Source organism: Procambarus clarkii, chromosome 67, assembly GCF_040958095.1.
Source record: "Procambarus clarkii isolate CNS0578487 chromosome 67, FALCON_Pclarkii_2.0, whole genome shotgun sequence".
In the NCBI taxonomy this organism is placed as follows: Eukaryota; Metazoa; Arthropoda; class Malacostraca; order Decapoda; family Cambaridae; genus Procambarus; species Procambarus clarkii.
Window position 1 is genome coordinate 2,804,857 of NC_091216.1, and position 26,740 is coordinate 2,831,596.

A 26,740-nucleotide genomic window follows, 5' to 3' on the forward strand; every position below is an offset into this window, starting at 1 on the left:
ACCAGGAGCATAACACTGGGATCACCAGGAGCATAACGCTGGGATCACCAGTAGCATAACACCCGGATCACCAAGAGCATAACACTGCGATCACCAGGAGCATAACGCTCGGATCACCAGGAGCATAACACTGAGATCACCAGGAGCATAACATTGGGATCACCAGAAGCATAACACTGGGATCACCAGGAGCATAACATTGGGATCACCAGGAGCATAACACTGGGATCACCAGGAGCGTAACACAGGGATCACCAGGGGCAAAATACTGGGATCACCAGGAGCATAACACTGGGATCACCAGGAGCGTAACACTGGGATCACCAGGAGCAAAACACTGAGATCACAAGGAGCATAACATTGGGATCACCAGGAGCATAACACTGGGATCACCAGGAGCATAACATTGGGATTACCAGGAGCATAACACTGGGATCACCAGGAGCGTAACACAGGGATCACCAGGAGCATAACACTGGGATCACCAGGAGCATAACACTGGGATCACCAGGAGCATAACACTGGGATCACCAGGAGCATAACACTGGGATCACCAGGAGCATAACACTGGGATCACCAGGAGCATAACACTGGGTATCTGGTTGAGGAAGGGTTATTGAACTCGAGGAGAGGTACTGAAAACAAAAAACTGGCATTCCGAAAGGGAAACTATGAGGAAACTATTTGTTCATTTAAACTATGAGGAGTTAAGAAAATTCCTAACAGATATAACATGAGAAACAGAGCTCAGGGGAAAGACGGTCCAAGACATGATGGACTTCATCACGCACAAGTGCAAGGAAGCAGCAAACAAGTTTGTCTCAGTCCAAAAGAAAACCAATGAAATGAAGGTGAGAAACCCATGGTTTAATCGGAGATGTAGGCTAGCTAAGCAGCAAAGTAAAAGGGCACGGAGAAACTATAGGAATAACAGGACACTTGAGAGCAGAGAAGGATGCCAGTGTGCCAGGAATGAATATTTCAGGATGAGAAGAGAGGCAGAAAGACAATACGAAAATGACATCGCAAACAAGGCAAAGACTCGGAAGTGTGTGAGGGAACTGAAAAAGAAATTCCAGGAGGTCTTCACGTTAGAGCGAGGAGAGATTCAAGAGATAAGAGAAGGAATAGTTAACTAGGAACCACTAGAAGAGTTTGAGATTACCAGTGGGGAAGTAAAGAAGTGTTTACTAGAGTTGGATGTGACAACAACCTGTCCTCTTAAAAAGAACGTCACTTTTGGCCGTTTGCCCGTATGGCCGAATTTGGACGTAATTTAAAAATGAAAAAAAAAAATGAAAATAAGTTTGGGATTTTTTTTTCAACAACAGTAAGTTAAGGGTCCTCTGATAGGTTAGGTGGGCAGGAAATTCTCATAAAGTTTCAAAACGTTATGAAAAACGTGAATTTAAAGTGTCCTCTTATAACCTATTTAAAGTGTCCTCTTATAACCTCTGCGCGTATGCCGGCCGACTCAAATAGAAAACGGAACAGAACGTCACTTTTGTGAGTCGATTTCATTTCAAATTACGTCCAAATTTGGCCATATCGCGCATACGAGCCAAAAGTGACGTTATTTTTAAGAGGACGGGTTGGTGACAAAGGCTATAGGCTCAGATGGAATCTAACCTTGGATACTAGGGGAAGGAGCAGAAGCACTGTGTCTGGCACTCTCTATAGTGTATAACAAATCACTGGCAACAGGGGAACTGCCAGAAATTTTGAAGGCAGCTAATGTAGTTCCAATATACAAGAAAGGGGATAGGCAGGCGGCACTGAACTATAGGCCAGTGTCCATAACCTGCATACCATGCAAGCTGATAGAGAAGATTGTGCGAAGAAAGCTAGTGGAACACCTGGAGCGAAAGAACTTTGTAACACAGCATCAACATGTGTTCAGGGAAGGCAAGTCCTGCCTCACAGGGCTAATTGAATTTTACGACCAAGCAACAAAAATCAGGCAAGAAAGAGAGGGGGTGGGCAGACTGCATGTTTTTTTATTGTCAAAAAGCCTTTGATACATTTACCACACAAGAGGCTAGTGAAAAAGCTGGAGATGCAGGCTGGAGTGAAAGGGAAGGTACTCCGTTAGATAAGGGAATACCTAAGTAACAGAAGACAACGAATCACTGTGAGGGGTGAGGTCTCGGATTGGTGTGACGTCACAAGTGGAGTCCCGCAGGGGTCAGTCCTTAGACCAATAATGTTTCTGATATATGTAAATGATCTCGCAGAGGATATAGAATCGTTTCCCTCAATGTTTGCTGATGCAAAAATTATGAGGAGGATTGAAACAGAGGATGATAGTAGGAGGCTACAGGACGACCTAGACAGACTGAATGAATGGTCCAACAAATGGCTGCTAAAGTTTAACATGAGTAAATGCATAGTAATGAAACTAGGCGGTGGAAACAGGAGACGAGATTCAAGATACAGAATAGGAGATGAAGTACTTAATGAAACGGAAGGAAAGAATGATCTAGGAATTGATATCACACCAAACCTGTCTCCTGAAGCCCACATAAAAAGAATTACGTCTGCGGCATATGCGAGGCTTGCTAACATCAGAACAGCCTTCAGGAACCTGTGTAAGGAATCGTTTAGAATCTTGTACACCACATACGTAAGACCAATCCTGGAGTATGCGGCCCCAGCATGGAGCCCGTACCTTGTTAAGCACAAGACGGAGCTGGAAAAAGTTCAGAGGTATGCCACTAGACTGGTCCCAAAACTAAGAGGCATGAGTTACGAGAAAAGGCTGGGGGAAATGCACCTTACGACACTGGAAGGCTGAAGAGTGAGGGGAGACATCATCACTACCTCCAAATCCTCTGAGGGAATTGACAGGATTGGTAAGGATAAACTATTCAACACTGGCGGTATGCGAACAAGGGGACACAGGTGGAAACTGAGTACCCAAATGAGCCACAGGGACGTTTGAAAAAACTTTTTCAGTGTCACAGAAGTTAACAGGAAGAATGCAGTAGGCAGAGATGTGGTGGAGGCTGACTCCATACACAGTTTCAAATGTAGATATGTTAGAGCCCAGTTGGCTCAGGAATCTATACACCAGTTGATTGACAGTTGAGAGGCGGGACCAAAGAGCCAGAGTACAACCCCACAAGCACAATTAGGTGAGCACTTGGATCACCAGGAGCATATCACTGGGATCACCAGGAGCATAACGCTGGGATCACCAGGAGCATACCACTGGTATAACCAGGAGCATAACACTGGGATCACCAGGAGCATAACGCTGGGATCACCATGAGCATAACACTGGGATCACCAGGAGCATAACACTGGGATCATAAGGAGCATAATGATGGGATCACCAGGAGCATAACATTGGGATCACCAGGAGCATAACACTGGGATCACCAGGAGCATAACACTGGGATCACCAGGAGCATAACACTGAGATCACCAGAAGCATAACACTGGGATCACCAGGAGTATAACACTGGGATCATCAAGAGCATAACACTGGGATCACCAGGAGCATAACACTGGGATCACTAGGAACATAACACCCGGATCACCAGGAGCATAACACTGGGATCACCAGGAGCATAACGCTCGGATCACCAGGAGCATAACACTGGGATCACCTGGAGCATACCATTGGGATCATCAGGAGCATAACATTGGGATCACCAGGAGCGTAACACTGGGATCACCAGGAGCATAACAATGAGATCACCAGGAGCATAACACTGGGATCACCAGGAGCGTAACACTGGGATCACCAGGAGCATAACACTGAGATCACCAGGAGAATAACATTGGGATCACCAGGAACATAACACTGGGATCACCAGGAGCATAACACTGGGATCACCAGGAGCATAACACTGAGATCACCAGGAGCATAACACTGGGATCACCAGGAGTGTAACACAGGGATCACCAGGAGCATAACACTGGGATCACCAGGAGCGTAACACAGGGATCACCAGGAGCGTAACACTGGGATCACCAGGAGCATAACACTGAGATCACCAGGAGCATAACACTGGGATCACCAGGAGCGTAACACAGGAATCACCAGGAGCATAACACTGGGATCAACAGGAGCGTAACACAGGGATCACCAGGAGCATAATACTGGGATCACCAGGAGCATAACACTGGGATCACCAAGAGCATAACTCTGGGATCACCAGGAGCATAACATTGGGATCACCGGGAGCATAACACTGGGATCACCAGGAGCATAACACTGGGATCACCAGGAGCGTAACACAGGGATCACCAGGAGCATAATACTGGGATCACCAGGAGCATAACACTGGGATCACCAGGAGCATAACACTGGGATCGCCAGGAGCATAACACTGGGTATCTGGTTGAGGAAGGGTTATTGAACTCGAGGAGAGGTACTGAAAACAAAAAACTGGCATTCTGAAAGGGAAACTATGAGGAAACTATTTGTTCATTTAAACTATGGGGAGTTAAGAAAATTCCTAACAGATATAACATGAGAAACAGAGCTCAGGGGAAAGACGGTCCAAGACATGATGGACTTCATCACGCACAAGTGCAAGGAAGCAGCAAACAAGTTTGTCTCAGTCCAAAAGAAAACCAATGAAATGAAGGTGAGAAACCCATGGTTTAATCAGAGATGTAGGCTAGCTAAGCAGCAAAGTAAAAGGGCACGGAGAAACTATAGGAATAACAGGACACTTGAGAGCAGAGAAGGATACCAGTGTGCCAGGAATGAATATTTCAGGATGAGAAGAGAGGCAGAAAGACAATACGAAAATGACATCGCAAACAAGGCAAAGACTCGGAAGTGTGTGAGGGAACTGAAAAAGAAATTCCAGGAGGTCTTCACGTTAGAGCGAGGAGAGATTCAAGAGATAAGAGAAGGAATAGTTAACTAGGAACCACTAGAAGAGTTTGAGATTACCAGTGGGGAAGTAAAGAAGTGTTTACTAGAGTTGGATGTGACAACAACCTGTCCTCTTAAAAATAACGTCGCTTTTGGTCGTTTGCCCGTATGGCCGAATTTGGACGTAATTTGAAAATGAAAAAAAAAAATGAAAATAAATTTGGGATTTTTTTTTCAACAACAGTAAGTTAAGGGTCCTCTGATAGGTTAGGTGGGCAGGAAATTCTCATAAAGTTTCAAAACGTTATGAAAAACGTGAATTTAAAGTGTCCTCTTATAACCTCTGCGCGTATGCCGGCCGACTCAAATAGAAAACGGAACAGAACGTCACTTTTGTGAGTCGATTTGATTTCAAATTACGTCCAAATTTGGCCATATCGCGCATACGAGACAAAAGTGACGATATTTTTAAGAGGACGGGTTGGTGACAAAGGCTATAGGCTCAGATGGAATCTAACCTTGGATACTAAGGGAAGGAGCAGAAGCACTGTGTCTGGCACTCTCTATAGTGTATAACAAATCACTGGCAACAGGGGAACTGCCAGAAATTTTGAAGGCAGCTAATGTAGTTCCAATATACAAGAAAGGGGATAGGCAGGAGGCACTGAACTACAGGCCAGTGTCCATAACCTGCATACCATGCAAGCTGATAGAGAAGATTGTGCGAAGAAAGCTAGTGGAACACCTGGAGCGAAAGAACTTTGTAACACAGCATCAACATGTGTTCAGGGAAGGCAAGTCCTGCCTCACAGGGCTAATTGAATTCTAAGACCAGGCAACAAAAATCAGGCAAGAAAGAGAGGGGGGTGGGCATACTGCATGTTTTTTTATTGTCAAAAAGCCTTTGATACAGTACCACACAAGAGGCTAGTGAAAAAGCTGGAGATGCAGGCTGGAGTGAAAGGGAAGGTACTCCGTTAGATAAGGGAATACCTAAGTAACAGAAGACAACGAATCACTGTGAGGGGTGAGGTCTCGGATTGATGTGACGTCACAAGTGGAGTCCCGCAGGGGTCAGTCCTTGGACCAATACTGATTCTGATATATGTAAATGATCTCGCAGAGGATATAGAATCGTTTCCCTCAATGTTTGCTGATGATGCAAAAATTATGAGGAGGATTGAAACAGAGGATGATAGTAGGAGGCTACAGGACGACCTAGACAGACTGAATGAATGGTCCAACAAATGGCTGCTAAAGTTTAACTTGAGTAAATGCAAAGTAATGAAACTAGGCGGTGGAAACAGGAGACCAGATTCAAGATACAGAATAGGAGATGAAGTACTTAATGAAACGGAAAGAAAGAATGATCTAGGAATTGATATCACACCAAACCTGTCTCCTGAAGCCCACATAAAAAGAATTACGTCTGCGGCATATGCGAGGCTTGCTAACATCAGAACAGCCTTCAGGAACCTGTGTAAGGAATCGTTTAGAATCTTGTACACCACATACGTAAGACCAATCCTGGAGTATGCGGCCCCAGCATGGAGCCCGTACCTTGTTAAGCATAAGACGGAGCTGGAAAAAGTTCAGAGGTATGCCACTAGACTGGTCCCAAAACTAAGAGGCATGAGTTACGAGAAAAGGCTGGGGGAAATGCACCTTACAACACTGGAAGGCAGAAGAGTGAGGGGAGACATGATCACTACCTCCAAATCCTCTGAGGGAATTGACAGGATTGGTAAGGATAAACTATTCAACACTGGCGGTATGCGAACAAGGGGACACAGGTGGAAACTGAGTACCCAAATGAGCCACAGGGACGTTTGAAAAAACTTTTTCAGTGTCACAGAAGTTAACAGGAAGAATGCAGTAGGCAGAGATGTGGTGGAGGCTGACTCCATACACAGTTTCAAATGTAGATATGTTAGAGCCCAGTTGGCTCAGGAATCTATACACCAGTTGATTGACAGTTGAGAGGCGGGACCAAAGAGCCAGAGTACAACCCCACAAGCACAATTAGGTGAGCACTTGGATCACCAGGAGCATATCACTGGGATCACCAGGAGCATAACGCTGGGATCACCAGGAGCATACCACTGGTATAACCAGGAGCATAACACTGGGATCACCAGGAGCATAACGCTGGGATCACCATGAGCATAACACTGGGATCACCAGGAGCATAACACTGGGATCATAAGGAGCATAATGATGGGATCACCAGGAGCATAACATTGGGATCACCAGGAGCATAACACTGGGATCACCAGGAGCATAACACTGGGATCACCAGGAGCATAACACTGAGATCACCAGAAGCATAACACTGGGATCACCAGGAGTATAACACTGGGATCATCAAGAGCATAACACTGGGATCACCAGGAGCATAACACTGGGATCACTAGGAACATAACACCCGGATCACCAGGAGCATAACACTGGGATCACCAGGAGCATAACGCTCGGATCACCAGGAGCATAACACTGGGATCACCTGGAGCATACCATTGGGATCATCAGGAGCATAACATTGGGATCACCAGGAGCGTAACACTGGGATCACCAGGAGCATAACAATGAGATCACCAGGAGCATAACACTGGGATCACCAGGAGCGTAACACTGGGATCACCAGGAGCATAACACTGAGATCACCAGGAGAATAACATTGGGATCACCAGGAACATAACACTGGGATCACCAGGAGCATAACACTGGGATCACCAGGAGCATAACACTGAGATCACCATGAGCATAACACTGGGATCACCAGGAGTGTAACACAGGGATCACCAGGAGCATAACACTGGGATCACCAGGAGCGTAACACAGGGATCACCAGGAGCGTAACACTGGGATCACCAGGAGCATAACACTGAGATCACCAGGAGCATAACACTGGGATCACCAGGAGCGTAACACAGGAATCACCAGGAGCATAACACTGGGATCAACAGGAGCGTAACACAGGGATCACCAGGAGCATAATACTGGGATCACCAGGAGCATAACACTGGGATCACCAAGAGCATAACTCTGGGATCACCAGGAGCATAACATTGGGATCACCGGGAGCATAACACTGGGATCACCAGGAGCATAACACTGGGATCACCAGGAGCGTAACACAGGGATCACCAGGAGCATAATACTGGGATCACCAGGAGCATAACACTGGGATCACCAGGAGCATAACACTGGGATCGCCAGGAGCATAACACTGGGTATCTGGTTGAGGAAGGGTTATTGAACTCGAGGAGAGGTACTGAAAACAAAAAACTGGCATTCTGAAAGGGAAACTATGAGGAAACTATTTGTTCATTTAAACTATGGGGAGTTAAGAAAATTCCTAACAGATATAACATGAGAAACAGAGCTCAGGGGAAAGACGGTCCAAGACATGATGGACTTCATCACGCACAAGTGCAAGGAAGCAGCAAACAAGTTTGTCTCAGTCCAAAAGAAAACCAATGAAATGAAGGTGAGAAACCCATGGTTTAATCAGAGATGTAGGCTAGCTAAGCAGCAAAGTAAAAGGGCACGGAGAAACTATAGGAATAACAGGACACTTGAGAGCAGAGAAGGATACCAGTGTGCCAGGAATGAATATTTCAGGATGAGAAGAGAGGCAGAAAGACAATACGAAAATGACATCGCAAACAAGGCAAAGACTCGGAAGTGTGTGAGGGAACTGAAAAAGAAATTCCAGGAGGTCTTCACGTTAGAGCGAGGAGAGATTCAAGAGATAAGAGAAGGAATAGTTAACTAGGAACCACTAGAAGAGTTTGAGATTACCAGTGGGGAAGTAAAGAAGTGTTTACTAGAGTTGGATGTGACAACAACCTGTCCTCTTAAAAATAACGTCGCTTTTGGTCGTTTGCCCGTATGGCCGAATTTGGACGTAATTTGAAAATGAAAAACAAAATGAAAATAAATTTGGGATTTTTTTTTCAACAACAGTAAGTTAAGGGTCCTCTGATAGGTTAGGTGGGCAGGAAATTCTCATAAAGTTTCAAAACGTTATGAAAAACGTGAATTTAAAGTGTCCTCTTATAACCTCTGCGCGTATGCCGGCCGACTCAAATAGAAAACGGAACAGAACGTCACTTTTGTGAGTCGATTTGATTTCAAATTACGTCCAAATTTGGCCATATCGCGCATACGAGACAAAAGTGACGATATTTTTAAGAGGACGGGTTGGTGACAAAGGCTATAGGCTCAGATGGAATCTAACCTTGGATACTAAGGGAAGGAGCAGAAGCACTGTGTCTGGCACTCTCTATAGTGTATAACAAATCACTGGCAACAGGGGAACTGCCAGAAATTTTGAAGGCAGCTAATGTAGTTCCAATATACAAGAAAGGGGATAGGCAGGAGGCACTGAACTACAGGCCAGTGTCCATAACCTGCATACCATGCAAGCTGATAGAGAAGATTGTGCGAAGAAAGCTAGTGGAACACCTGGAGCGAAAGAACTTTGTAACACAGCATCAACATGTGTTCAGGGAAGGCAAGTCCTGCCTCACAGGGCTAATTGAATTCTAAGACCAGGCAACAAAAATCAGGCAAGAAAGAGAGGGGGGTGGGCATACTGCATGTTTTTTTATTGTCAAAAAGCCTTTGATACAGTACCACACAAGAGGCTAGTGAAAAAGCTGGAGATGCAGGCTGGAGTGAAAGGGAAGGTACTCCGTTAGATAAGGGAATACCTAAGTAACAGAAGACAACGAATCACTGTGAGGGGTGAGGTCTCGGATTGATGTGACGTCACAAGTGGAGTCCCGCAGGGGTCAGTCCTTGGACCAATACTGATTCTGATATATGTAAATGATCTCGCAGAGGATATAGAATCGTTTCCCTCAATGTTTGCTGATGATGCAAAAATTATGAGGAGGATTGAAACAGAGGATGATAGTAGGAGGCTACAGGACGACCTAGACAGACTGAATGAATGGTCCAACAAATGGCTGCTAAAGTTTAACTTGAGTAAATGCAAAGTAATGAAACTAGGCGGTGGAAACAGGAGACCAGATTCAAGATACAGAATAGGAGATGAAGTACTTAATGAAACGGAAAGAAAGAATGATCTAGGAATTGATATCACACCAAACCTGTCTCCTGAAGCCCACATAAAAAGAATTACGTCTGCGGCATATGCGAGGCTTGCTAACATCAGAACAGCCTTCAGGAACCTGTGTAAGGAATCGTTTAGAATCTTGTACACCACATACGTAAGACCAATCCTGGAGTATGCGGCCCCAGCATGGAGCCCGTACCTTGTTAAGCACAAGACGGAGCTGGAAAAAGTTCAGAGGTATGCCACTAGACTGGTCCCAAAACTAAGAGGCATGAGTTACGAGAAAAGGCTGGGGGAAATGCACCTTACGACACTGGAAGGCAGAAGAGTGAGGGGAGACATGATCACTACCTACAAAATCCTCTGAGGGAATTGACAGGATTGGCAGGGATAAACTATTCAACACTGGCTGTACGCGAACAAGGGGACACAGGTGGAAACTGAGTACCCAAATCAGCCACAGGGACGTTTGAAAAAACTTTTTCAGTGTCACAGAAGTTAACAGGAAGAATGCAGTAGGCAGAGATGTGGTGAAGGCTGACTCCATACACAGTTTCAAATGTAGATATGTTAGAGCCCAGTTGGCTCAGGAATCTATACACCAGTTGATTGACAGTTGAGAGGCGGGACCAAAGAGCCAGAGTACAACCCCACAAGCACAATTAGGTGAGCACTGGCATAACCAGGAGCATAACACTGGGATCACCAGGAGCATAACGCTGGGATCACAAGGAGCATAACGCTGTGATCACCATGAGCATACCACTGGTATAACCAGGAGCATAACACTGGGATCACAAGGAGCATAATAGTGGGATCACCAGGAGCACAACACTGGGATCACCAGGACCATAACACTGGGATCACCAGGACCATAACACTGGGATCACCAGAGGAACACTGTAAGGTAGAGTGGGGAACACTGTAAGGTAGAGTGAGGAACACTGTAAGGTAGAGTGAGGAACACTGTAAGGTAAAGTGGGGAACACTGTAAGGTAGAGTGGGGAACACTGTAAGGTAGAGTGAGGAACACTGTAAGGTAGAGTGAGGAACACTGTAAAATAGAGTGGGAACACTGTAAGGTAGAGTGAGGAACACTGTAAGGTAGAGTGGGGAACACTGTAAGGTAGAGTGGGGAACATTGTAAGGTAGAGTGATGGACACTGTAGAGTGAGGAACACTGTAAGTTAGAGTGAGGGACACTGTAGAGTGGGGAACACTGTTAGGTTGAGTGAGGAACACTGCAAGGTAGAGTGGGGAACACTGTAAGGTAGGGTGAGGAACACTGTAGGGTAGAGTGAGGAACGCTGTATGGTCGAGTGAGGAACACTGTAAGGGAGAGTGAGGGACACTGTAGAGTGGGGAACACAGTAAGGTAGAGTGATGGACACTGTAGAGCGAGGAACACTGCAAGGTAGAGTGGGGAACACTGTAAGGTAGGGTGAGGAACACTGTAGGGTAGAGTGAGGAACACTGTATGGTCGAGTGAGGAACACTGTAAGGGAGAGTGAGGGACACTGTAGAGTGGGGAACACAGTAAGGTAGAGTGATGGACACTGTAGAGTGAGGAACACTGTAAGGTAGAGTGAGGAACACTGTAAGGTAGAGTGAGGAACACTGTAAGGTAGAGTGTGGAACACTGTAAGGTAGAGTGAGGAACACTGTAAGGTAGAGTGAGGAACACTGTAAGGTAGAGTGAGGAACACTGTAAGGTAGAGTGAGGAACACTGTAAGGTAGAGAGAGGAACACTGTAAGGTAGAGTGGGGAACACTGTAAGGTAGAGTGAGGAACACTGTAGAGTGAGAAACACTGTAAGGTGGAGTGAGGAACACTAAGGTAGAGTGAAGGACACTGTAAGGTAGAGTGACGAACACTGGAGAGTGGGAACACTGTAAGGTAGAGTGAGGAACACTGTAAGGTAGAGTGGGGAACACTGTGAGGTAGAGTGAGGAACACTGTAAGGTAGAGTGAGGAACACTGTAAGGTAGAGTAGGGAACACTGTAAGGTAGAGTGGGGAACATTGTAGGGTAGAGTGAGGAACACTGTAAGGTAGAGTGAGGAACACTGTAAGGTAGAGTGGGGAACAATGTAAGGTAGAGTGAGGAACACTGTAAGGTAGAGTGGGGAACACTGTATGGTAGAGTGGGGAAAACTGCATGATAGAGTGATGGACACTGTAGAGTGAGGAACACTGTAAGTTAGAGTGAGGGACACTGTAGAGTGGGGAACACTGTTAGGTAGAGTGAGGAACACTGTAAGGTAGAGTGGGGAACACTGTAAGGTAGAGTGAGGAACATTGTAAGTAAGAGTGAGGAACACTGTAAGGTAGAGTGAGGAACACAGTAAGGTAGAGTGAGGAACACTGTAAGGTAGAGTGAGGGACACTGTAGAGTGGGGAACACTGTAAGGAAGAGTGATGTACACTGTAGAAAGAGGAACACTTTAAAGTAGAGTGAGGACCACTGTAAGGTAGAGTGAGGAACACTGTAAGGTAGAGTGTCGAACACTGTAAGGTAGAGTGAGAAACAATGTAAGGTAGAGTGAGGAACACTGTAAGGTAGAGTGAGGAACACTGTAAGGTAGAGTGAGGAACACTGTAAGGTAGAGTGGGGAACATTATAAGGAAGACTGAGGGACACTGTAGAGTGGGGAACACTGTAATGTAGAGTGAGGGACACTGTAAGGTAGAGTGAGGAACACTGTAAGGTAGAGTGATGGACACTGTAGAGTGGGGAACACTGTAAGTTAGAGTGAGGAACACTGTAAGGTAGGGTGAGGAACACTGTAAGGTAGGGTGAGGAACACTGTGAAGTAGAGTGAGGAACACTGTTAGGTAGAGTGAGAAACACTGTAAGGTAGAGTGTGGAACACTGTAGGGTGAGGAACACTGTAAGGTAGAGTGAGGAACACTGTAAGGTAGAGTAAGGAACACTGTAAGGTAGAGTGAGGAACACTGTAAGGTAGGGTGAGGAACACTGTAAGGTAGGGTGAGGAACACTGTAAGGTAGAGTGGGGAACATTATAAGGAAGACTGAGGGACACTGTAGAGTGGGGAACACTGTAAGGTAGAGTGAGGGACACTGTAAGTTAGAGAGAGGGACACTGTAAGGTAGAGTGAGGAACACTGTAAGGTAGAGTAATGGACACTGTAGAGTGGGGAACACTGTAAGTTAGAGTGAAGCACACTGTAAGGTAGAGTGAGGAACACTGTAAGGTAGGGTGAGGAACACTGTAAGGTAAAGTGAAGAACACTGTAAGGTAGAGTGAGAAACACTGTAAGGTAGAGTGAGGAACACTGTAAGGTAGGGTGAGGAACACTGGAAGGTAGAGTGGGGAACACTGTAAGTTAGAGTGATTAACACTGTAAGGTAGGGTGAGGAAAACTGTAAGGTAGGGTGAGGAACACTGTAAGGTACAGTGAGGAACACTCTAAGGTAGAGTGAGGGACACTGTAGAGTGGGGAAAACTGTAAGGTAGAGTGATGGACACTGTAGAGTGGGGAACACTGTTAGGGAGAGTGAGGAACACTGCAAGGTAGAGTGGGGAACACTGTAAGGTAGGGTGAGGAACACTGTAGGGTAGAGTGAGGAACACTGTATGGTCGAGTGAGAAACACTGTAAGGGAGAGTGAGGGACACTGTAGAGTGGGGAACACAGTAAGGTAGAGTGATGGACACTGTAGAGTGAGGAACACTGTAAGGTAGAGTGAGGAACACTGTAAGGTAGAGTGAGGAACACTGTTTGGTAGAGTGTGGAACACTGTAAGGTAGAGTGAGGAACACTGTAAGGTAGAGTGAGGAACACTGTAAGGTAGAGTGAGGAACACTGTAAGGTAGAGTGAGGAACACTGTAAGGTAGAGTGAGGAACACTGTAAGGTAGAGTGAGGAACACTGTAAGGTAGAGTGGGGAACACTGTAAGGTAGAGTGAGGAACACTGTAGAGAGAGAAACACTGTAAGGTGGAGTGAGGAACACTAAGGTAGAGTGAAGGACACTGTAAGGTAGAGTGACGAACACTGGAGAGTGGGAACACTGTAAGGTAGAGTGAGGAACACTGTAAGGTAGAGTGGGGAACACTGTAAGGTAGAGTGAGGAACACTGTAAGGTAGAGTGAGGAACACTGTAAGGTAGAGTAGGGAACACTGTAAGGTAGAGTGGGGAACACTGTAGGGTAGAGTGAGGAACACTGTAAGGTAGAGTGAGGAACACTCTAAGGTAGAGTGGGGAACAATGTAAGGTAGAGTGAGGAACACTGTAAGGTAGAGTGGGGAACACTGTATGGTAGAGTGGGGAAAACTGCAAGATAGAGTGATGGACAATGTAGAGTGAGGAACACTGTAAGTTAGAGTGAGGGACACTGTAGAGTGGGGAACACTGTTAGGTAGAGTGAGGAACACTGTAAGGTAGAGTGAGGAACACTGTAAGGTAGAGTGAGGAACACTGTAAGGTAGAGTGAGGAACACTGTAAGGTAGAGTGAGGAACACTGTAAGGTAGAGTGAGGAACACTGTAAGGTAGAGTGAGGAACACTGTAAGGTAGAGTGAGGAACACTGTAAGGTAGAGTGAGGAACACTGTAAGGTAGAGTGAGGAACACTGTAAGGTAGAGTGAGGAACACTGTAAGGTAGAGTGAGGAACACTGTAAGGTAGAGTGAGGGACACTGTAGAGTGGGGAACACTGTAAGGAAGAGTGATGTACACTGTAGAAAGAGGAACACTTTAAGGTAGAGTGAGGACCACTGTAAGGTCGAGTGAGGAACACTGTAAGGTAGAGCGTGGAACACTGTAAGGTAGAGTGAGGAACACTGTAAGGTAGAGTGAGGAACACTGTAAGGTAGAGTGAGGAACACTGTAAGGTAGAGTGAGGAACACTGTAAGGTAGAGTGGGGAACATTATAAGGAAGACTGAGGGACACTGTAGAGTGGGGAACACTGTAAGGTAGAGTGAGGGACACTGTAAGGTAGAGTGAGGAACACTGTAAGGTAGAGTGATGGACACTGTAGAGTGGGGAACACTGTAAGTTAGAGTGAGGAACACTGTAAGGTAGGGTGAGGAACACTGTAAGGTAGGGTGAGGAACACTGTGAAGTAGAGTGAGGAACACTGTTAGGTAGAGTGAGGAATACTGTAAGGTAGAGTGGGGAACACTGTAGGGTGAGGAACACTGTAAGGTAGAGTGAGGAACACTGTAAGGTAGAGTAAGGAACACTGTAAGGTAGAGTGAGGAACACTGTAAGGTAGGGTGAGGAACACTGTAAGGTAGGGTGAGGAACACTGTAAGGTAGAGTGGGGAACATTATAAGGAAGACTGAGGGACACTGTAGAGTGGGGAACACTGTAAGGTAGAGTGAAGGACACTGTAAGTTAGAGTGAGGGACACTGTAAGGTAGAGTGAGGAACACTGTAAGGTAGAGTAATGGACACTGTAGAGTGGGGAACACTGTAAGTTAGAGTGAAGCACACTGTAAGGTAGAGTGAGGAACACTGTAAGGTAGGGTGAGGAACACTGTAAGGTAGAGTGAAGAACACTGTAAGTTAAAGTGAGGAACACTGTAAGGTAGAGTGAGGAACACTGTAAGGTAGAGTGGGGAACACTGTAAGTTAAAGTGATTAACACTGTAAGGTAGGGTGAGGAAAACTGTAAGGTAGGGCGAGGAACACTGTAAGGTACAGTGAGGAACACTCTAAGGTAGAGTGAGGGACACTGTAGAGTGGGGAAAACTGTAAGGTAGAGTGATGGACACTGTAGAGTGGGGAACACTGTTAGGTAGAGTGTAGAACACTGTAAGGTAGAGTGGGGAACACTGTAAGGTAGAGTGGGGAACACTGTAAGGTAGAGTGATGGACACTGCTGAGTGAGGAACACTGTAAGTTAGAGTGAGGGACACTGTAGAGTGGCGAACACTGTTAGGTAGAGTGAGGAACACTGTAAGGTAGAGTGGGGAACACTATAAGGTAGAGTGAGGAACACTGTAGGGTAGAGTGAGGAACACTGTAAGGTCGAGTGAGGAACAATGTAAGGGAGAGTGAGGGACACTGTAGAGTGGGGAACACTGTAAGGTAGAGTGAGGAACACTGTAAGGTAGAGTGAGGAACACTGTAAGGTAGATTGAGGAACACTGTAAGGTAGAGTGTGGAAAACTGTAAGGTAGAGTGAGGAACACTGTAAGGTAGAGTGAGGAACACTGTAAGGTAGAGTGAGGAACACTGTAGAGTGGGGAACACTGTTAGGTAGAGTGAGGAACACTGTAAGGTAGAGTGGGGACCACTGTAAGGTAGAGTGAGGAACACAGTAAGGTAGAGTGATGGACACTGTAGAGTGGGGAACACTGTAAGTTAGACTGAGGAACACTGTAAGGTAGGGTGAGAAACACTGTAAGGTAGGGTAAGGAACACTGTGAAGTAGAGTGTGGAACACTGTTAGGTAGAGTGAGAAACACTGTAAGGTAGAGTAGGGAACATTGTAGGGTGAGGAACACTGTAAGGAAGAAGTGAGGAACACTGTAAGGTAGCGTTAGGAACACTGTAAGGTAGAGTGAGGAACACTGTAAGGTAGGGTGAGGAACACTGTAAGGTAGGGTGAGGAACACTGTAAGGAAGAAGTGAGGAACACTGTAAGGTAGAGTAAGGAACACTGTAAGTTAGAGTGAAGAACACTGTACGGTAGGGTGAGGAACACTGTAAGGTAGGATGAGGAACACTGTTAGGTAGAGTGAGGAACACTGTAAGGTAGAGTGAGGAACACTGTAAGGTAGAGTGAGGAACACTGTAAGGTAGGGTGAGGAACACTGTAAGGTAGAGTGGGGAACACTGTAAGGTAGAGTGAGGAACACTGTAAGGTAGAGTGAGGAACACTGTAAGGTAGAGTGAGGAACACTGAAGAGTGGGGAACACTGTTAGGTAGAGTGAGGAACACTGTAAGGTAGAGTGATGGACACTGTAGAGTGGGGGACACTGTAAGTTAGAGTGAGGAACACTGTAAGGTAGGGTGAGGAACACTGTAAGGTAGGGTAAGGAACACTGTGAAGTAGAGTGTGGAACACTGTTAGGTAGAGTGAGAAACACTGTAAGGTAGAGTAGGGAACACTGTAGGGTGAGGAACACTGTAAGGAAGAAGTGAGGAACACTGTAAGGTAGAGTTAGGAACACTGTAAGGTAGAGTGAGGAACACTGTAAGGTAGGGTGAGGAACACTGTAAGGTAGGGTGAGGAACACTGTAAGGAAGAAGTGAGGAACACTGTAAGGTAGAGTAAGGAACACTGTAAGTTAGAGTGAAGAACACTGTACGGTAGGGTGAGGAACACTGTAAGGTAGGATGAGGAACACTGTTAGGTAGAGTGAGGAACACTGTAAGGTAGAGTGAGGAACACTGTAAGGTAGAGTGAGGAACACTGTAAGGTAGGACGAGGAACACTGTAAGGTAGAGTGTGGAACACTGTAAGGTAGAGTGAGGAACACTGTAAGGTAGAGTGAGGAACACTGTAAGGTAGAGTGAGGAACACTGTAGAGTGGGGAACACTGTTAGGTAGAGTGAGGAACACTGTAAGGTAGAGTGGGGACCACTGTAAGGTAGAGTGAGGAACACTGTAGAGTGGGGAACACTGTTAGGTAGAGTGAGGAACACTGTAAGGTAGAGTGGGGAACACTGTAAGGTAGAGTGAGGAACACTGTAAGGTAGAGTGAGGATCACTGTAAGGTAGAGTGGGGAAAACTGTATGGTATAGTGATGGACTCTGTAGAGTGAGGAACACTGTAAGTTAGAGTTAGGGACACTGTAGAGTGGGGAACACTGTTAGGTAGAGTGAGGAACACTGTAAGGTAGAGTGAGGAACACTGTAAGGTAGAGTGAGGAACACTGTAAGGTAGAGTGAGAGACACTGTAGAGTGGGGAACACTGTAAGGTAGAGTGATGGACACTGTAGAGTGAGGAACACTTTCAGGTAGAGTGAGGACCACTGTAAGGTAGAGTGAGGAACACTGTAAGGTAGAGTGAGGAACACTGTAAGGTAGAGTGTGGAACACTGTAAGGTAGAGTGAGGAACACTGTAAGGTAGAGTGAGGAACACTGTAAGGTAGAGTGGGGAACATTATAAGGAAGACTGAGGGACACTGTAGAGTGGGGAACACTGTAAGGTAGAGTGAGGAACACAGTAAGGTAGAGTGATGGACACTGTAGAGTGGGGAACACTGTAAGTTAGAGTGAGGAACACTGTAAGGTAGGGTGAGGAACACTGTAAGGTAGGGTAAGGAACACTGTGAAGTAGAGTGTGGAACACTGTTAGGTAGAGTGAGAAACACTGTAAGGTAGAGTAGGGAACACTGTAGGGTGAGGAACACTGTAAGGAAGAAGTGAGGAACACTGTAAGGTAGAGTTAGGAACACTGTAAGGTAGAGTGAGGAACACTGTAAGGTAGGGTGAGGAACACTGTAAGTTAGGGTGAGGAACACTGTTAGGTAGAGTGAGGAACACTGTAAGGTAGAGTGAGGAACACTGTAAGGTAGAGTGAGGAACACTGTAAGGTAGGACGAGGAACACTGTAAGGTAGGATGAGGAACACTGTTAGGTAGAGTGAGGAACACTGTAAGGTAGAGTGAGGAACACTGTAAGGTAGAGTGAGGAACACTGTAAGGTAGGACGAGGAACACTGTAAGGTAGAGTGTGGAACACTGTAAGGTAGAGTGAGGAACACTGTAAGGTAGAGTGAGGAACACTGTAAGGTAGAGTGAGGAACACTGTAGAGTGGGGAACACTGTTAGGTAGAGTGAGGAACACTGTAAGGTAGAGTGGGGACCACTGTAAGGTAGAGTGAGGAACACTGTAGAGTGGGGAACACTGTTAGGTAGAGTGAGGAACACTGTAAGGTAGAGTGGGGAACACTGTAAGGTAGAGTGAGGAACACTGTAAGGTAGAGTGAGGATCACTGTAAGGTAGAGTGGGGAAAACTGTATGGTATAGTGATGGACTCTGTAGAGTGAGGAACACTGTAAGTTAGAGTTAGGGACACTGTAGAGTGGGGAACACTGTTAGGTAGAGTGAGGAACACTGTAAGGTAGAGTGAGGAACACTGTAAGGTAGAGTGAGGAACACTGTAAGGTAGAGTGAGAGACACTGTAGAGTGGGGAACACTGTAAGGTAGAGTGATGGACACTGTAGAGTGAGGAACACTTTCAGGTAGAGTGAGGACCACTGTAAGGTAGAGTGAGGAACACTGTAAGGTAGAGTGAGGAACACTGTAAGGTAGAGTGTGGAACACTGTAAGGTAGAGTGAGGAACACTGTAAGGTAGAGTGAGGAACACTGTAAGGTAGAGTGGGGAACATTATAAGGAAGACTGAGGGACACTGTAGAGTGGGGAACACTGTAAGGTAGAGTGAGGAACACAGTAAGGTAGAGTGATGGACACTGTAGAGTGGGGAACACTGTAAGTTAGAGTGAGGAACACTGTAAGGTAGGGTGAGGAACACTGTAAGGTAGGGTAAGGAACACTGTGAAGTAGAGTGTGGAACACTGTTAGGTAGAGTGAGAAACACTGTAAGGTAGAGTAGGGAACACTGTAGGGTGAGGAACACTGTAAGGAAGAAGTGAGGAACACTGTAAGGTAGAGTTAGGAACACTGTAAGGTAGAGTGAGGAACACTGTAAGGTAGGGTGAGGAACACTGTAAGTTAGGGTGAGGAACACTGTAAGGAAGAAGTGAGGAACACTGTAAGGTAGAGTAAGGAACACTGTAAGTTAGAGTGAAGAACACTGTACGGTAGGGTGAGGAACACTGTAAGGTAGGATGAGGAACACTATTAGGTAGAGTGAGGAACACTGTAAGGTAGAGTGAGGAACACTGTAAGGTAGAGTGAGGAACACTGTAAGGTAGGGTGAGGAACACTGTAAGGTAGAGTGGGGAACACTGTAAGGTAGAGTGAGGAACACTGTAAGGTAGAGTGAGGAACACTGTAAGGTAGAGTGAGGAACACTGAAGAGTGGGGAACACTGTTAGGTAGAGTGAGGAACACTGTAAGGTAGAGTGGGGACCACTGTAAGGTAGAGTGAGGAACACTGTAGAGTGGGGAACACTGTTAGGTAGAGTGAGGAACACTCTAAGGTAGAGTGTGGAACACTGTAAGGTAGAGTGAGGAACACTGTAAGGTAGAGTGAGGATCACTGTAAGGTAGAGTGGGGAAAACTGTATGGTATAGTTATGGACACTGTAGAGTGAGGAACACTGTAAGTTAGAGTTAGGGGCACTGTAGAGTGGGGAACACTGTTAGGTAGAGTGAGGAACACTGTAAGGTAGAGTGAGGAACACTGTAAGGTAGAGTGAGGAACACTGTAAGGTAGAGTGAGGAACACTGTAAGGTAGAGTGAGAGACACTGTAGAGTGGGGAACACTGTAAGGTAGAGTGATGGACACTGTAGAGTGAGGAACACTTTAAGGTAGAGTGAGGACCACTGTAAGGTAGAGTGAGGAACACTGTAAGGTAGAGTGAGGAACACTGTAAGGTAGAGTGTGGAACACTGTAAGGTAGAGTGAGGAACACTGTAAGGTAGAGTGAGGAACACTGTAAGGTAGAGTGGGGAACATTATAAGGAAGACTGAGGGACACTGTAGAGTGGGGAACACTGTAAGGTAGAGTGAGGAACACAATAAGGTAGAGTGATGGACACTGTAGAGTGGGGAACACTGTAAGTTAGAGTGAGGAACACTGTAAGGTAGGGTGAGGAACACTGTAAGGTAGGGTAAGGAACACTGTGAAGTAGAGTGTGGAACACTGTTAGGTAGAGTGAGAAACACTGTAAGGTAGAGTGGGGAACACTGTAGGGTGAGGAACACTGTAAGGAAGAAGTGAGGAACACTGTAAGGTAGAGTGAGGAACACTGTAAGGTAGAGTGAGGAACACTGTAAGGTAGAGTGAGGAACACTGAAGAGTGGGGAACACTGTTAGGTAGAGTGAGGAACACTGTAAGGTAGAGTGATGGACACTGTAGAGTGGGGAACACTGTAAGTTAGAGTGAGGAACACTGTAAGGTAGGGTGAGGAACACTGTAAGGTAGGGTAAGGAACACTGTGAAGTAGAGTGTGGAACACTGTTAGGTAGAGTGAGAAACACTGTAAGGTAGAGTAGGGAACACTGTAGGGTGAGGAACACTCTAAGGAATAAGTGAGGAACACTGTAAGGTAGAGTTAGGAACACTGTAAGGTAGAGTGAGGAACACTGTAAGGTAGGGTGAGGAACACTGTAAGGTAGGGTGAGGAACACTGTAAGGAAGAAGTGAGGAACACTGTAAGGTAGAGTAAGGAACACTGTAAGTTAGAGTGAAGAACACTGTACGGTAGGGTGAGGAACACTGTAAGGTAGGATGAGGAACACTGTTAGGTAGAGTGAGGAACACTGTAAGGTAGAGTGAGGAACACTGTAAGGTAGAGTGAGGAACACTGTAAGGTAGGGTGAGGAACACTGTAAGGTAGAGTGTGGAACACTGTAAGGTAGAGTGAGGAACACTGTAAGGTAGAGTGAGGAACACTGTAAGGTAGAGTGAGGAACACTGTAGAGTGGGGAACACTGTTAGGTAGAGTGAGGAACACTGTAAGGTAGAGTGGGGACCACTGTAAGGTAGAGTGAGGAACACTGTAGAGTGGGGAACACTGTTAGGTAGAGTGAGGAACACTGTAAGGTAGAGTGGGGAACACTGTAAGGTAGAGTGAGGAACACTGTAAGGTAGAGTGAGGATCACTGTAAGGTAGAGTGGGGAAAACTGTATGGTATAGTGATGGACACTGTAGAGTGAGGAACACTGTAAGTTAGAGTTAGGGACACTGTAGAGTGGGGAACACTGTTAGGTAGAGTGAGGAACACTGTAAGGTAGAGTGAGGAACACTGTAAGGTAGAGTGAGGAACACTGTAAGGTAGAGTGAGAGACACTGTAGAGTGGGGAACACTGTAAGGTAGAGTGATGGACACTGTAGAGTGAGGAACACTTTCAGGTAGAGTGAGGACCACTGTAAGGTAGAGTGAGGAACACTGTAAGGTAGAGTGAGGAACACTGTAAGGTAGAGTGTGGAACACTGTAAGGTAGAGTGGGGAACATTATAAGGAAGACTGAGGGACACTGTAGAGTGGGGAACACTGTAAGGTAGAGTGAGGAACACAGTAAGGTAGAGTGATGGACACTGTAGAGTGGGGAACACTGTAAGTTAGAGTGAGGAACACTGTAAGGTAGGGTGAGGAACACTGTAAGGTAGGGTAAGGAACACTGTGAAGTAGAGTGTGGAACACTGTTAGGTAGAGTGAGAAACACTGTAAGGTAGAGTAGGGAACACTGTAGGGTGAGGAACACTGTAAGGAAGAAGTGAGGAACACTGTAAGGTAGAGTTAGGAACACTGTAAGGTAGAGTGAGGAACACTGTAAGGTAGGGTGAGGAACACTGTAAGTTAGGGTGAGGAACACTGTAAGGAAGAAGTGAGGAACACTGTAAGGTAGAGTAAGGAACACTGTAAGTTAGAGTGAAGAACACTGTACGGTAGGGTGAGGAACACTGTAAGGTAGGATGAGGAACACTATTAGGTAGAGTGAGGAACACTGTAAGGTAGAGTGAGGAACACTGTAAGGTAGAGTGAGGAACACTGTAAGGTAGGGTGAGGAACACTGTAAGGTAGAGTGGGGAACACTGTAAGGTAGAGTGAGGAACACTGTAAGGTAGAGTGAGGAACACTGTAAGGTAGAGTGAGGAACACTGAAGAGTGGGGAACACTGTTAGGTAGAGTGAGGAACACTGTAAGGTAGAGTGGGGACCACTGTAAGGTAGAGTGAGGAACACTGTAGAGTGGGGAACACTGTTAGGTAGAGTGAGGAACACTGTAAGGTAGAGTGGGGAACACTGTAAGGTAGAGTGAGGAACACTGTAAGGTAGAGTGAGGATCACTGTAAGGTAGAGTGGGGAAAACTGTATGGTATTGTTATGGACACTGTAGAGTGAGGAACACTGTAAGTTAGAGTTAGGGGCACTGTAGAGTGGGGAACACTGTTAGTTAGAGTGAGGAACACTGTAAGGTAGAGTGAGGAACACTGTAAGGTAGAGTGAGGAACACTGTAAGGTAGAGTGAGGAACACTGTAAGGTAGAGTGAGAGACACTGTAGAGTGGGGAACACTGTAAGGTAGAGTGATGGACACTGTAGAGTGAGGAACACTTTAAGGTAGAGTGAGGACCACTGTAAGGTAGAGTGAGGAACACTGAAAGGTAGAGTGAGGAACACTGTAAGGTAGAGTGTGGAACACTGTAAGGTAGAGTGAGGAACACTGTAAGGTAGAGTGAGGAACACTGTAAGGTAGAGTGGGGAACATTATAAGGAAGACTGAGGGACACTGTAGAGTGGGGAACACTGTAAGGTAGAGTGAGGAACACAATAAGGTAGAGTGATGGACACTGTAGAGTGGGGAACACTGTAAGTTAGAGTGAGGAACACTGTAAGGTAGGGTGAGGAACACTGTAAGGTAGGGTAAGGAACACTGTGAAGTAGAGTGTGGAACACTGTTAGGTAGAGTGAGAAACACTGTAAGGTAGAGTGGGGAACACTGTAGGGTGAGGAACACTGTAAGGAAGAAGTGAGGAACACTGTAAGGTAGAGTGAGGAACACTGTAAGGTAGGGTGAGGAACACTGTAAGGTAGGGTGAGGAACACTGTAAGGAAGAAGTGAGGAACACTGTAAGGTAGAGTAAGGAACACTGTAAGTTAGAGTGAAGAACACTGTACGGTAGGGTGAGGAACACTGTAAGGTAGGATGAGGAACACTGTTAGGTAGAGTGAGGAACACTGTAAGGTAGAGTGAGGAACACTGTAAGGTAGAGTGAGGAACACTGTAAGGTAGGGTGAGGAACACTGTAAGGTAGAGTGGGGAACACTGTAAGGTAGAGTGATGGACACTGTAGAGTGAGGAAAACTGTAAGTTAGAGTGAAGGACACTGTAGAGTGGGGAACACTGTTAGGTAGAGTGAGGAACACTGTAAGGTAGAGTGGGGAACACTGTAAGGTAGAGTGAGGAACACTGTAGGGTAGAGTGAGGAACACTGTAAGGTCGAGTGAGGAACACTGTAAGGGAGAGTGAGGGACACTGTTGAGTGGAGAACACTGTAAGGTAGAGTGAGGGACACTATAGAGTGAGGAACACTGTAAGGTAGAGTGAGGAACACTGTAAGGTAGAGAGAGGAACACTGTAAGGTAGAGTGTGGAACACTGTAAAGTAGAGTGAGGAACACTGTAAGGTAGAGTGGGGAACACTGTAAGGTAGAGTGATGGACACTGTAGAGTGAGGAACACTGTAAGTTAGAGTGAGGTACACTGTAGAGTGGGGAAGACTGTTAGGTAGAGTGAGGAACACTGTAAGGTAGAGTGGGGAACACTGTAAGGTAGAGTGAGGAACTCTGTAAGGTAAAGTGAGGAACACTGTAAGGTAGAGTGGGGAGCACTGTAAGGTAGAGTGGGGAGCACTGTAAGGTAGAGTGGGGAACACTGTAGGGTAGAGTGGGGAACACTGTAGGGTAGAGTGAGGAACACTTTAAGGTAGAATGAGGAACACTGTAAGGTAGAGTGGGGAACACTGTAAGGTAGAGTGAAGAACACTGTAAGGTAGAGTGGGGAATACTGTAAGGTAGAGTGGGGAACACTGTAAGGTAGAGTGATGGACACTGTAGAGTGAGGAACACTGTAAGTTAGAGTGAGGGACAATGTAGAGTGGGGAACACTGTTAGGTAGAGTGAGGAACACTGTAAGGTAGAGTGGGGAACACTGTAAGGTAGAGTGAGGAACACTGTAAGGTAGAGTGAGGAACACTGTAAGGTAGAGTGAGGAACACTGTAAGGTAGAGTGAGGAACACTGTAAGGTAGAGTGAGGGACACTGTAGAGTGGGGAACACTGTAAGGTAGAGTGATGGACACTGTAGAGTGAGGAACACTTTAAGGTAGAGTGAGGAACACTGTAAGGTAGAGTGAGTGTCCTGTTATTCCTATAGTTTCTCCGTGCCCTTTTACTTTGCTGCTTAGCTAGCCTACATCTCTGATTAAACCATGGGTTTCTCACCTTCATTTCATTGGTTTTCTTTTGGACTGAGACAAACTTGTTTGCTGCTTCCTTGCACTTGTGCGTGATGAAGTCCATCATGTCTTGGACCGTCTTTCCCCTGAGCTCTGTTTCTCATGTTATATCTGTTAGGAATTTTCTTAACTCCTCATAGTTTAAATGAACAAATAGTTTCCTCATAGTTTCCCTTTCGGAATGCCAGTTTTTTGTTTTCAGTACCCCTCCTCGAGTTCAATAACCCTTCCTCAACCAGATACCCAGTGTTATGCTCCTGGTGATCCCAGTGTTATGCTCCTGGTGATCCCAGTGTTATGCTCCTGGTGATCCCAGTGTTATGCTCCTGGTGGAAGAAATTGTAGACGCAGCAACTGGGTACTACTACAATGATCGGATTTTGATGAGAAAATGGAGACCGCAGAGTGCTCCCTTGTCAAATGAGTGGGAGGTAGTCCACCAGGTTATGTTGCCGACCTGCTATAGAGAAAGAGTTTTGGCAGCTGCTCATGATGATCCTATGGGGGGACATCAAGGTATTAATATTACGTATCACAAAATTTTAAAGTATTTTTTCTGGCCCAAGCTGAAAAGCGATGTGGCAAAATTTTTTAATGCATGTATTGTTTGTGAACTGGTTGGGAAACGAAACCAGACTCCACCTAAAGCTCCTCTAAGGCCTATTGTCGTGCCAGAGGAACCATTTTCTCATGTGGTAATGGACTGTGTTGGACCATTACCTAGAACTAAGTCTGGTAATATTTACCTAATCACGATGATGTGTATCACTACTCATTACCCAGAGGCTTTTGCTGTAAGGAACATCCGAGCAAAAACTGCTGTTGCTTGTATGTTGCAATTTTTTTCCACTTTTGGACTGCCTCGGGTCGTGCAAACTGACAATGGTACTAACTTTAAGTCTGATATTTTTGAGCAATTTTGTAAGGAACATGGAATAACTCATAAGGTTTCCAGCCCATACCATCCACAGAGTCAGGGGGTAATTGAACGTTTCCATCTAACTCTGAAGCAGATGTTGAAGACATCGTGCGAGAGTTCCCACACCTTCTGGGATGAGAATTTACCGTATGTTTTGTTTGCGGCTAGAGAGGGATTACAAAGTTCACTGGGTTGTTCTCCTTTTGAGTTAGTCTTTGGCCATAAAGTTCGTGGACCCTTGCAAATGTTACAGGAGAATCTGTTAGGGAACGTAACGTTAACCGAAGGCTCGGCTTTCTTTGCGCAACACCACCAGAGACTCAAGGACTGCAAGGCGGCTGCACTTAAGTATCTTGGGAAGGCCCAAGAAAAGATGAAAGAACGTAACGATGCTAAATCTAAGTTGCGGGTATTTCAGCCTGGCGACCCTGTCCTGGTATTAAAGCCTCGACTAGGGAACACTATGTCCCACAAGTACGAAGGCCCCTACATTGTGACAGAAAAGACTGGGGACCTCACGTACAAAGTGAGGCACTCTGACAAACGTAACCAGGTAATGCTCGTATATGTAAATCGGCTGAAGAAGTTCCAGGGCCCCAGGCCCATTGCACTAACCAATGTTTCCATTTCCAGTGAGGGAGGGGATGATTGTTCTGGGGACCCAACTAATCTCATTTTCAATAATTCTAGTTCTGTGAATGCTGTGGAGGGACTGTCCCATTTGCAGATGGCCCAACGTGAAGAGGTGCAGTCGTTGGTTGATGAATTCTCCAGTCTGTTCGGGGAGGTCCCGACCCAGACTGATGCCATTTGCCAT